The 13,861-nt window shown below is 44.0% G+C and overlaps 1 protein-coding gene across 8 annotated transcripts in view; it reads right to left on the reverse strand.

Moving 5' to 3' along the window:
• CTNND2 (catenin delta 2) overlaps window positions 1-13,861 on the reverse strand; it is a 1,213,609-nt gene that overhangs the window by 323,756 nt on the left and 875,992 nt on the right. The gene's annotated exons all lie outside the window — the stretch shown is intronic.

The raw sequence follows: 13,861 nt of genomic DNA on the forward strand, positions 1-13,861 counted from the left end.
AGGGATAAGATGATGAGGGTTTAGCAGAAACCCAATAAAAGTGTTTTTTGTCTTGTGACTTCATCTTTTATACAGACATTATGAATCCCCTATTTAAGGATCCAGAGTTCCTTACTGCTTTTATTTCTAAATATAGAGAGATGAGGAATTTGTGGGAGGTGAAACACCCACAGTATTATGCAAAGCATGTGAGGAAGTCAACGCTGGAGAGACTTCTGGCCTTTGTCCAGGCGACCATCCCGGAAGCAACAATGGAGACATTGCTCAAGAAAATTGGGGTCTTGAGGAACATGTATAAGAGGGAACATAAGAAGATCCAGGAATCAATGAGATCAGGAGCATCAGCAGATGATGTTTATGTACCCAGGCTGTGGTACTACAATCAACTCCGTTTTCTTGATGACCAGACTGAAGCCAGGGCATCACTTTCAACCCTTCCCTCCACCCTTCCTTCCACCCCAGCAGAGGCTGATGAGGAGCAAGCTGGGTCTTCCATCCTGGATGAACCGGATATGACCATCTGGAGTCAGGTAAATTATTTTAACAAATATTTACTGTACTAATATTAATGGTGTTAACTGGATGTTATAATTGTCTAAAATAATTTTGCCCTCAAAATTGTGTATACATATAAATTGACAGTAGTGGCTAAATATGTTTGGCACCTGCTTGAAATAATTAGGGTGTCTGATTAGACTCTTTTATTAAAGAGATGTATTCACATTGAATTTGCTAGTCATGAGAAGCAAACTGTGTGTCATTGATGAACCCAAAAAAATATACTAAAACTATTGTCCTTTTTTTATACACATGATGAGTCCATCCAGGAGGAATGTGGGGAAAGTGGCAGGCAGGAGGAGACCGGGCCCATGGACAGCCTGGAGGAGGCCGGATTCACCATCATCCTGGAGGAGGCTGGGCCCAGTGTCAGGCAGGAGGTGGCTGCTCCCAGTGAGTTGGCTGGGCCAAGTGAGGTGGATGGGCCAAGTGAGGTGGCTGGGCCCAGTAGGAGCCTGACAGAATCCCAAGTGCCTCCCCTCCACCTTCCCAAAAAAAGGGCCAGGAAGGGGACGGTCACACAGGAGGCATCCCTGCGCCTCATGCAAGAGGCCACCCGTTTTTTAAAGAGCCCCCCCGAAGCGGAAGAGTCCTATGGCTGCTACTTAGCCAGCAGGCTTCTTCAAATGGATTGGGAGCAGCGCCTCATTTGTGAGCGACTATTTGGGGAAACAATCCAGAAGGGGCTGCAGGGCACGCTAACACGAAACACCCAACTACATGAGGCAGCCTCCCCTCCTCCTCCTCCTGCCACAACTGAAACACCAGAGCCACAGCCTCGAAAGAAGGCTACAGGGAAGGCTGCAGGGAAGGCTGCAGGGCAGCGTGGAGGAAAGGCTGCAGGGAAGAGAAGAAAGTGATGACTTGGGTTCAGTCTGGTCTGACAGAAGACGCAGGCTGTTGTAGTACCACAGTCTGGGGACATCTATATCATCTGCTGGTGCTGTTGATCTCTGGGATTCTTGGACCAGATTGTGCTCCCTCTTATATGGACTCCTCAAGATCCCCATTTTCTTGTACACATACTTTTTCCAGCGTTGACTTCCTCTTTATTTTATTTAGACCATAAATAAATGGATCTTTTTTGAGTTTAGGTTTTTTATTTTAAATCATAGATTTTAGACACAATGTTTTAAATTAACAAGGGACAACAATCTCATTGATTTTGCAAAAACACACCAAAAATAGATTAAAATAATGTTAATAATGTTCGAGTGGTAAGTATTTAAAAAAAAAAGATACATAACCAAAAACGGTTCTTTGGGTTAACTTTATATAAAAAAAAATAACAAATCACTATAAAAACAAAAATTATAAAGGGTTCTTTGTGGTAACTTTACAAACATTAAAAAAAATGTAACAAATATATATAAAAATGGGTTCCCTGTGGTAACTTTACAAAAAAAATTATAGATAAACAGAAAAAAAGTTCCACAACAATCATAAAATAAATATCTGGATAAAAATTACAAGAAAAGATGACTCCACCAAAAAAAAAAAAAATTTTAAAAGTATTATTAGTATGGAAACATTGTTTTGAAAAAGCATACCATGTCATTCATGAGATCAAACAGAAAAAGAATTCAGAAATCTGTTTGGGAGAACTCTGTTTGAATATGAACAGCAAAACATCTTCGTTCTTTATAGCATTCGTAAAGAAGACATTAAATGCGCTGCATTCAACGATCACAGATTTTGCAGCGTGAGGAATGTGCTACCTACAATACGAACACTAGTTTTACTAGACCGAGTGCTTCCGTTTAGTTTTTGCTTATGAGCATGCGTCGTTTTTTTGTCCGTCGGACTAGCATACAGACGAGCGGACTTCGGGGTCCGTCGTAGTTACGACGTAAAGATTTGAAGCATGTTTCAAATCTAAAGTCCGTCGGATTTGAGGCTGAAAAAGTCCGCTGAAAGTCCGAAGAAGCCCACACACGATCGGATTACCAGCCAGCTTTAGTCCGTCGGCGTCCGTTGGACTTTTGTAGACGAAAAGTCCGACCGTGTGTACGCCCCATAAATCTAACCTGACTAATAACTAATAGTATAAACAAGTGAAAACTATATACAAGTTTAAACTACCTAAACTATATAGAAAGTAGCAAGGGGAATCAGGTAAACCAACAAGTGCAAGAAACAGCATGTGTGTCAGGACGAGGGCAAGAATGGGGATCAGGTACATGGAAGAGAGTACATGGAAGCAGGCACAGGCAGCAGGAACAAAAGTATAAGAATGAGGTGCATAGAAAGCAGGTATAGGCAGTAGGGCTAAGAGAACTGGCAAGGAATAGCAGGTAAGACAGGAATGAATGAATGGCAGCAAAACAGTGCAAATGAGCACACAGGTAAAATGCTGAGGCACTAAGAAATTCTAGAGGAGGAGTTAAATACCCACCCAGCAGCCAACACCAGGTGTAGACTAATTCCAGAGGCCTGCTGGCTACTAGGACACACCCGCTGGCAGACACCAGAACTGCATCCTTAAAGTCAGTGGACCACGGTGCCGTCAGCAGGTGATCCAGTGTCTAGCAGACAGTTGGACTTATAGAAGAAGGCTGTAGCTAAGAGGTAAATTCGAACAGCCCACACCACATCCAAGCAATCGAGATTAACCCCTTTAGGATGCTTACAAAGAAAAGGTGTCTACCCTTGAGTTAAAAAAAAAAAAAACAAGGTAAGTTACAAAAGGTGAGTTAATTAAATGCTCCTTAAGGGTATTCTCTATGTTGCAGGCATAAAGCCCCCCTCCCCCTCTCTACTCCTTGCTTCTTTACCCCCTTTCTCCTTTATGGTTTACATTTCTGAATACCCTACCCACATATTAGCTCTTCATATCATTGAACACTGACAACCGACCATGTTTGGTCGTATGTTAAAGTGGAACTTCAGTAATTTTTTCATCTTTCCATTTATTAAATCTTCTGCTCTTGTTGTTTAAACTTTGGATAGCAAAACATTTTATTTTCTGCCAGTAAATTTCCTTATAAAACCCACTTCTTGTTTCTTGTCTGGTAAAAAGCCTAGGCTTATGACATCATGCACAGCTCTCTCTAACACTCATGAGTTTGCCAAGAGGGGAGGGGGATGAGTCATAAGAAGTCCAATGAGAGCTGCAGAGCTGGAGGTGTGTCTCTGTGTATCTTTGTATCCAGGAAGTGAACAGGCAGCAGCTTCAGCTGCCCACAGTTAAAATAGATGCAGCCAGACTCAGTGGAAGGAGATTTCTGCAGCATATTTGGCAAGTACAGAATCACAGTATATCTAAAATAATATGCAAAGTGGTTGGAGGGAAGTTTCAGAATGGCAAATATGTTTTTATTACAAATTATGTGAGCAGACTGCAGTTCCTCTTTAAGTAGGCAATATATCACATTCAATAATCGCAGTTATCATACAAATGCTTAAATACCCAACTAAATTAACCAAGCATACCCCAATTTATTTTAGCACCAGACAGAAGGCTTGTTATTATATTAACCACTTGCCACCCGCCATATAGCAAAATGACGGCTGCAAAGTGGTTTCAATATCGTGACTGGGCGTCATATGACGTCCTCAGGATATTAAGCCACTGCGCGCCCCCGGGGGGCGCACATTGCAGCGATCGTTGTTGCGGTGTGTCAGTCTGACACACCGCAACTCCGATCTAGGTAAAGAGTCTCTGATGGAGACTCTTTACCACGTGATCAGCCGTGTCCAATCACGGCTGATCACACTGTAAATAGGAAGAGCCCGTGATCAGCTTTTCCTCGCTCGCGTCTGACAGACGCGAGTAGAGGAGAGCCGATTGGCTGCTCTCCTGACAGGGGGGGGGTCTGTGCTGATTGTTTATCAGCACAGCCCCCCTCGGATCCCACCCAGGACTACCAGTGAAGCCGCCCAGGACCACCAGGGAAGCCGCCCAGGACCACCAGGGAAGCCGCCCAGGACCACCAGGGAAGCCGCCCAGGACCACCAGGATGGCCATCCACACTGGACCACCAGGTAGGCCCCCTAGACCCCCAGGGAAATACTAATCTGTGCCCAGGCAGCTGCCAATCAATGCCCAGGCAGCTGCCAATCAGTGCCCACTCACAATGGCTACCACTGCCAGTGCCACCAGGGATGCCCATCAGTGCCACGTATCAGTGCCCATCAGTGGTGCCCATCAGTGCCACCCATAATAACCCATCTTTGCAGCCTTTCAGTGCCCAACAGTGTCACCTATCAGTGCCCACCAGTGCCACCCAGTGCCACCCATGAGTGCCCATCAGTGCCGCCTAATAATGCCCATCAGTGCTGCATATCAGTGCCACCCATCAGTGCTGCATATCAGTGCCACCCATCAGTGCTGCCTACCAGTGCCCATCAGTGCCGCTTATCAGTGCCTGTCAGTGCCGCCTTATCAGAGCTTATCAGTGAAAGAGAAAACGTACTTATTTACAAAATTTTTTTAACAGAAACAAAAGCAAAAAACTTTTATTTTTTTTCAAAATTTTCTGTCTTTTTTTATTTGTTTAGCAAAAAATAAAAACCGCAGAGGTGATCAAATACCACCAAAAGAAAGCTCTATTTGTGGGAACAAAATGATAAAAATTTTGTTTGGGTACAGTGTTGTATGACCGCGCAATTGTCATTCAAACTGCGACAGCACTGAAAGCTGAAAATTGGTCTGGGCAGGAAGGTGTATAAGTGCCCTGTATTGAAGTGGTTAAACACTGACAACCTAATCGTATCTTGTGTCTTACTCAATAATCGTTTTGTTGTCGATTTCTAGATTAGAGAATCATTATAGCCAGTTACTTTTGTTTGTTCTGACTACAACTGTTATACCTATGATTGAAATTGATAACTCTATCCTCTGCTTAACATTGTAAACCTCCATTTGTTTTTCAATAAATTATTGTGGGAAAAAAAAACAGTTCTCTGTCTCTTGGTTATGCTAGTTGAATATTGCCCTTGGCTGCAAACCCCATTGTAGGCTATGGGGGGGGGGCAATGTGAAGGTTTATTCACTCAGTCCCTTTTTATTTTGACTGAGACTGAAAGGGGTGAGGGTTCCTCTTTGGTTCCTTCTTCTCTCTCTTTCTTTCTCAACATCACTGTTGGCCTTTTGTCTAGAGGCAGAGCCCCTCAACACAGGGGTCCCCTCCAGGCCTCTAGATCCTTGAATCTCTCCCAGCATGGCCAGGCTCTACAATATTTAAGGGCCATCTCCCCACCTTGTGGGCCATCCTTGCCCAGGGATTGGCAGAGATCCCTTGAATATTCAGTCTCTTATCTCCATACTCCACCCACTGAGTTCTGGAACTTACTAGAAGCTTCCAGAAGCCAGGAAGAGGCGAAATAGTCTCAGCCTGCCGGCTGAACTAAACTGAACTTCATTTGACCCTAATTCAACTGACTCTACAGACTAAAGTGGAGTACAACTAAATTTGCCTAATAATACCAGCTATGTACACAAGGGGGTGCTACACTTGTAATAGATAATTACAGCTAAAACGCAATGCCTTAGGCATTTGTTCTAAAAGCTTTAGGTTATGAGGGTTCGACCATAATATTGGGTGGCTTCTTTTCAGCCCACTCTAACATAGATACACAAATTTGAGGCACTGCCAATATGAGACGTTCAGTTATAGCAAATAACACAAACTGACACCTTAGATTAGAATATATGTGAAAGTCTGTTAAATCAGACATCAGTGATCTCCAGGCATGACAACCCTACAGCAACATGCGTCCCAAAAAATTCCAAAGTGTGGTAATGTCTTGTGTACTCAGACGGGCTACAAACTCACTATAGTCAGGACGACAGCAACCATCACTGCACTCTCTCCCCCGGCTTGTGTTCCATCTACACCTCTGTGTACCAAGCCTCATTTTGGATCAGTATTTCCCCGAGAGGATGACGTCATGCTTGGGCGTTTCCATCTGCCTATCCACACAGCTGCCGGTTAGCTCCTCTCCTTCAAGCGGCTGAGCCGTTGCTTATCCTCCGTGTGTCCCCTAGCCTGACGGTTTACTCCATCTACCCAGCTTGACACCCATCCCCCTACATTGGGTTCTGCTCATCACAGATAAGGAGCTCAGCTTGATCGCAACACCGTTCCATAGGGCTGGATCACTTGCAAGCCCATTGCTTGCTAAGGTACTCACACAGTGTTGTTCACGCTGACTAGCAATTTCATCTGCCTAAGATTTTTTTTGTGTATCGCTACCCTCGTAAGGGGGTAGCGATACACAAAAGCTGGTAGAATCTGTAACCCACTGGTTGCCCTGACTCTGTAAGACCTCTGACACCCTGGGTTCAGCAATTTTTACTATCACCAAAATAATGAACTTACACAATGTCAGTAAAACGATTTAGATTTGTTTACTGAGGAAAAATGGGCACATAGAAAAGCATAACATAAGACTATGCATAATAAAGGTACTTATTAGAACTAATACAGCATGAGTATGTGATGTGATTGTTTAATCTAAAGACTCCTACTTAGCAACATGAAAGAAATGCAAAGAAACACGGTACATTTTCCCTTTTAAATCCTTGAAACCTTGAACTGTAAACAGGCAGCAGAGAAGCAGGGGACTGATACTTAACAGCACTTAACAGGACTATGTCAGACCACTCGCCTCTTATCTCCTCAACCCACAGGCCTTTAACATCAACTACTGACAAACATTCAACAAACTGTTTTGTTTATCATCATTACTAAACCCAGTAATATGAAAAAATAGTTGGATGATCTGTATACTACGGTTACATGATGATAAACTGCAGAGTTTCTTCAGTACTGAGAGTTCAGGTAGGAGGAGATTTCCAACTATAGCCTGTATACATATACATGCCCACATGTGTGATGTCAATATCATGTGCACTGGCTAGCTCTGAGAACAAGTAAATGTTCTCTCCAGCATAAAAGACACAACTGAGCATGTGCAGGTCGACTACCCTGCCTGTGTTAGCTGGCCTTCCCCAGATAGACAGTGCAGGAGGGGGAGGATCTTTGCATACAGGATAAAACAGCCTTTTTACACAATGCAGAGGATTAACCCCTTAAGTTCCACAGTGAGTATAACAAGTTTGCTATGCTGCATATACAGAGTGATTTTACTGTTGTGCGTTTAGTTACACTTTAAGGTTGGCTGGCTCCTTTAAACAGAGTTCCAGAAAAATGCAAGCAGCCCCCTTTGTGCTAAATAGTAGTCTCTTAGGAAGATGAGGAAAGAACAAAAAGGGGTTAATGATAACTCGGTGGAATCTGACAAATCTTCAGCTAGCACTCAAGTATGATGTAGGAAATAATTCTTTGGTAGTGGTAGTAGAACAGAGCAGATTTAGCTGTTGTGTAATCAACTTCTTGTAATTGCAAACTTTTCCTGTATAACCTGATATCACATGGTCACCATATAGGTTGTTGTTATTGTATCCAATAGGGTCACAGATGACAGGGATGTGAGCAAAGCACAGATGTCTGCGTACAGTGTCTATTGGTGATAAAGAGCTTGCTTCCTGTGGGACTCATAAATGTGGGCAAAGACAGTAATGTCTGTATGCAGTGTCTATGCATTCAAATGGGCAGGTGCCCACTCACCACAGAAGTTGCTGGAAATTTTGCAGATGATGAGGATGATGATTTTGGGCTTTTCCTCTGGGTCCTGGCTCAGGGATCCTGCAATCACACCACGTTGCGGCCTACCCGGATCTGAAGTGCAAGTAACGCTGAAGGATCTGGATGAACCTCCAGACCACTGCAGCTAGGAAGCAATGCTGTCCACAGATGTCCCTCTGGATGCAGCTGTATGGCTCCTGTCTGTGCAGGCCCCAATCTGGCCGCTGCTCACACTGTCACAGAACTCCTGCTGGCAGATCCAGGCCGACATCCCAAGATAGCGATCTAGGCCTAAGCCAGCCTTTTTACATCCCCTCCCAGCAGTCTGTTCTTTCCTCCTCAGCAATCTGGTGGTTGTAGTTCAGGCCAGTCCTGCTGAAATTGAAACCCCAGCACTCTGCACTACACATCCCACAATGCTTTTGTTGGCTCTAATTTCTGTCTGTCAGGAAATTACAAATGGATTTCAAGCCAACACTAGAGGGAGACAGCTCCATATTAACAGCACTGCATAATGTCTCTGAATTGCAGGCACAATAGCCAGCTCCACACTACATTTTAATTTATTGTTGTTTTTTATTGATCACATCATTGTTTTAATTAACTTCCTTTTGCTTTTACTATATCAGCACTATCAGAGACTGTTTTAAGTCGATCATCTGCTTTCTTCCTAAAGTAGCTTCCTTTCAGCGCTTCTGGTTGAGGCAGTTTTTTTCTGAGTATTGTTTTTGTTTCATTTCCGACACAGCTCCTGGTGCGGAAGCTCCACACAGCTGCTTTTTGGTTTCCCACAAGGCACCATACATTGTCATCAAGGGAACCTGTGTCCTGGTCCCCCAACTGTGTCCTGGACTTATTGTATTTACTATAGGAAGGCAGTGCATCCAGACTAGAGACACGGTGATGTCATAAACCATGAATCAGACCAAGACAGAAGTACAGTTAAATCACACTTGTTTAATAATAAAAAAAAAGGTAAACCGAGTAAACGTAGTCAAAACATAGCCAGGGTTCAGGACTTGGAATGTATAGTCAGACAAGCCAAAACGATCTCTACACCAGAGATCAGCGTAGTAGAACAGCAAGCAGGATCTGGAGCCAGAAGGAATGTCAACCAAGCAAGTCTTTAACAAGAGAGAGTCTCTAGAGATGTGGCCAAAGCGAAGGCAGAGATCATCTGGGCTGGATGGCTTAGATAAGCAGGACTGATGAGCAGGATATCATCAACAGGTGAGTCACTGTGGAGAGATAGGAGCTGGCAATTAGCCAACAGCTGAGTAGCCAGCTCAGAGAAGGAAGGGCTGAGCCTAGCTCTGACAGTACCCCTTCCTCAACCACCCCTCCCCCTTGGAGGACCAGCAGGCTTGAGGGAAAAACGTCTATGGAAATCACGGAGGACAAGGGCATGTATGTCTGAGGATGAAACCCAAAAGCGTTCCTCCGGACAGTCCCCTCTCCAATGCACCAGGTACTGTATGCGCTAACGGAACCTATGGGAGGGAGTCAACAATGGACAGTACTTCATACTCCTCATGGTTCTCAACTTGTACAGGGTGAGGACATGGCACTGAGGTGGTAAAGCGGTTGCAGACCAAAGGTTTTAATAAGGAGACATGAAATATATTTGAGATACACATATCAGAAGGAAGGTCTAACACGTAAGCCACTGGGTTAATTCTGCGGAGAATATGGAAAGGCCCAATAAACCGAGGTGCGAACTTCAGGGAGGGAACACAAAGTCGGAGGTTGCGAGATGACAGCCAGACCCTGTCCCCAGCCCGGTAGGAAGGCGCCAGCAGGCGTCTGCGGTCAGCATGGAGTCTGTACCTATAATTAGCATGTCGCAAAGCCTCCTGGACTTGTGCCCAAGTGGAATGAAGACCACGAAGATGCTCCTCTAATGCAGGAATACTCTGTGGAACAAATGAGTCAGCCAACATGAAAGGTTGGAAACCATAGTTCGCCATAAACAGGGACAATCGGGAAGCTGAATTCAAGGCACTATTGTGAGCAAACTCCGCCCACGGTAAGAGGTCTGACCATGGATAACCAATGACCAGTGGAAACTTAAGTGAGGAAATAACTTGGTATTGGATTATCTAATGGTGAAGAGCCCCTATAGCCATGGACAGCGGAACAGTCTCATGAGTCACGTGGGCAGGCTGTAGAGTTCTCCTGTCAAAAGCCTCAATCGCAAGTGGAGTGTCACGCAGCTGCAGCGGAATCGAGTGCTTCGATACAAAGGCAGCATCAATGAACAGGCCTGCAGCCCCAGAGTCGATTAAAGCCTGTATTTCAATGGATGAATCAGCCCGAGAAAGGGTAACTGGAACCAGGGGCTTATCCTTCTGAATAACTGGGGACGAAACAACGCCACCTAAGGTCTGTCCATGACAGGACCTCAAGGTTTGGGCATTCCCTGGACGGGTAGGACATGACTTCAAAAAGTGACCTGCCTGGCCACAATAAAGGCACAATCTCTCTAATAAATAAATAAATAATAAAGGTTCTCTCTTCCGCAGAGAGATGTATAAAGTCCAAATGCATGGGTTCACCTTCACTGACAGACTTGGTACAACAAGGAGGTATGGGAGGTGAGGGAGGCACGGGACTGCAAAGCTTAGAGCAAAAGGCACAGGAGGCTTCTGCAAGCACTCCTTAAAGGAAGGTCTCTCTCGGAATCTGGAGTCAATAAACATGGCAAACGAGATCAACCTCTCCAGCTCAGTGGGTATGTCTCGGGCTGCTATCTCATTTTTGATGTTATCCGAGAGACTGTGAGAAAAAGCAGCCACGAGGGCTTCGTGGAAGTCAATGGCTTAATCGGCAACAGTTCTCGTACCCTGTTTGATGGACATGAGGCTTTTGCCAGCAGAAATGGAAAGTGCGGGAACGTCAAATACCCTTTTAAAGGAAGCCAAAAAGTTTGGGTAACTCAAGACAACGGGTTTTTGCGTCTCCAATAGAGGGTTTGCCCAGGCCAAGGCTCTCTCAGAAAGTAACGATATCACGAAACCTACTTTGCTTCTGTCCTTGGTAAACGCCTGGGGCAGCATCCCAAAGTATATCTCAACCTGGTTGAGAAACCCTCTGCATTGAACTGGATCACCCCAAAATCGTTGGGGAAGCGGAGCGAAACCAGACATACGTCTTATAGAGGTAATACTCGAGGCGGGTCTAAAAAACAAACAGAATCTTGTGAGCTACCATGTGAAAATCCAAATGATAATTACAGATGATAAAAGGACATATGCTAGCATTGATCACGTCCCATATGCTCGTGCCAAAAAGTTTTGTACCAATATAATGCTGCGCTATCCAAATATAATCAGACGGTAACCGTACTAAATCATAATATTACTGGCTACAGTTAAATAGTGGTGGTGAGATATTCTATTCCTATATAAAAAATCTAGTGAATATAATAATGCAAACTTATGCAATTATAAGTTGCGATCATGAACAATAAAAATTGCAATCCTATGCGATCCTCCCAATGACAACCTGTGTAGCATACACACCTCTATATACACATGTAGCATTCATATGCAATAGAGAAATTTGCAACCCTGTGCGATAATTGCAATACTGAGACAATTGCAGTGGCAACCTGTAATTTACATAAATCTATATAAAGTGCATCAATTCACAATAATCAATATAGAAATAAAGTGAACCGTGTTTAAAGTGCTCTTGTGCCAAACTAATTCATGCATTAACCCGTGTCCATAAAATCGCAGCATAAAGTCCATTCATAGCTACTCCATTCTTCTGGTGCTCATTGCAGATGATAAAACAGATGATATAACAGGAAAGTGCTTGTGTCCACTCTTGTGCTTACCCTTTGGTGTATGCGCTCACCTTAGAGCATGTGACCTTGCACCTAAGTTCGGTCAAAATACGCTTTTAAACCACCTCTGGATTTATGTTCAGCATTTAGATCCTTGGATGCAGAGGAAACTGGATAGTGTATTACTGTTTTAAAAGTTTTATTACTTAGGATACTCACATTTAATAGGTGCTATGAGGGCACCACTCTGTATCAAGCCAAACAAATATAAATGCGCTGTACTGGTGTGTCCTCTCCCGCTCTGAGATCACTCCACTGTCTCACAAACCGTCCTGTCCCCTCCCCAACATGTGCCGATACTGGGAAATGTTGTATCTTCCTCAGGGGGAATTCCTGTGTTGTCTGCACAGAGGCTGGGGCAACAGCAGGGTCGGCCTGCAACACAGGTTCGACCGGAGTGGCCACAGTGGGAGATTCCAGATGCGACTCAGGAGCGTCTGTAAAACCATGGCAAATTGATCCATGCAGTGATCCTGGTCATCCAATCTGGAAAAAATATTAACATCAAGTGGATTAACTGCATCTTCTGAATTCATGGCCTTTGCCTACTGTCAGAAACCATGAATCAGACCAAGACAGGAGTACAGTTAAATCACACTTGTTTAATAATATTAATAAAAAAAGGTAAACAGAGTAAACGTAGTCAAAACATAGCCAGAGTTCAGGAACCGGAAAGGATAGTCAGACAAGCCAAAACGTCAGGGAGCCAGAGATCAGTGTAGTAGAACAGCAAGCAGGATCTGGGGCCAGAAGGAATGTCAGCCAGGCAAGTCTTTAACAGGAACACAGGAAAGTGTCTCTATAAATGTGACCATGGCGAATGCAGAGATCATCTGGGCTGGATAGCTTAAGTAAGCAGAACTGATGAGCAGGATATCAACAGGTGAGTCACTATGGAGAGCTAGGATCTGGCAGCTGACAGCTGAGCAGCCGGCTCAGAGAAGGAAGGGCTGAGCCAGAGCTGGATGTCCAACTACATCACGGTACTTTGATACAGATCTGCAGATTTTTATGTAGGAACTTTTATTCATGTATTGCACTTTATTGGACCTGTAAAAACTTTTAAAGCATTTTTTCAATACAACCACCACAGTTTTACACTATGTGGCAACTTTCTCCCCTTTTTATATAAAATTCACAAGAGAGAGTGAACAACCAACACTGTTGGCTGTGAGGTTATCCCCCTTCATACCCAGTGGATGGATCCTTCATGATGTGTGAATCCATGTCAGACTAGGTTTCTATAACGTGGAGTCTAGGCATCCGGTAATGGCACATCTTGTATTATCACAGTGGAAGGTGCACTTGGGTGCATCACATTTATTTTTATATGGACACTGTCATGGACTGACCATTGTCACTTATATTTGTATGCATTTATTATCACTCACGTAGCACGGCACTGGTTGATTTATACAAACCATATTAACCCATAAATTACCAAATAAGTGTGGTGCGGTTATGTTTTCCAAAAATACACTGAGAAAATATCCATATGCCGCAGTCTGACCATATTATTCACCAAGTGAGACAACAGAGACTGGGTTACACAAGCAGGTGTGCCACTGCTGTGAATTCAGAGGAAACAGGCTCTGGGGGTCACTGACACAGTACAGAAGGTCTGGAAAGTGCCACAATGCAGAGTCTAATAGTCAAAATGGTATACTAAGTCAATGTTTGCCATGCCCATAAGCATATTCAGTGAATTGTCAAGGACTCGGTCCCTGCAGGTGTACAAAGTTCAAAGAGGGCACCAAACCAATGAACCAAAAGTCATAAAACTTTGAATATTGGTGTTTGTTAAGCACGATAATACAAAGCTTCCATGTTTGGGTGGTCAGAAGTATTCCCTTTGGCCAGG

Source organism: Aquarana catesbeiana, linkage group LG05 (genome assembly GCF_042186555.1).
Source record: "Aquarana catesbeiana isolate 2022-GZ linkage group LG05, ASM4218655v1, whole genome shotgun sequence".
Taxonomy (NCBI): domain Eukaryota; kingdom Metazoa; phylum Chordata; class Amphibia; order Anura; family Ranidae; genus Aquarana; species Aquarana catesbeiana.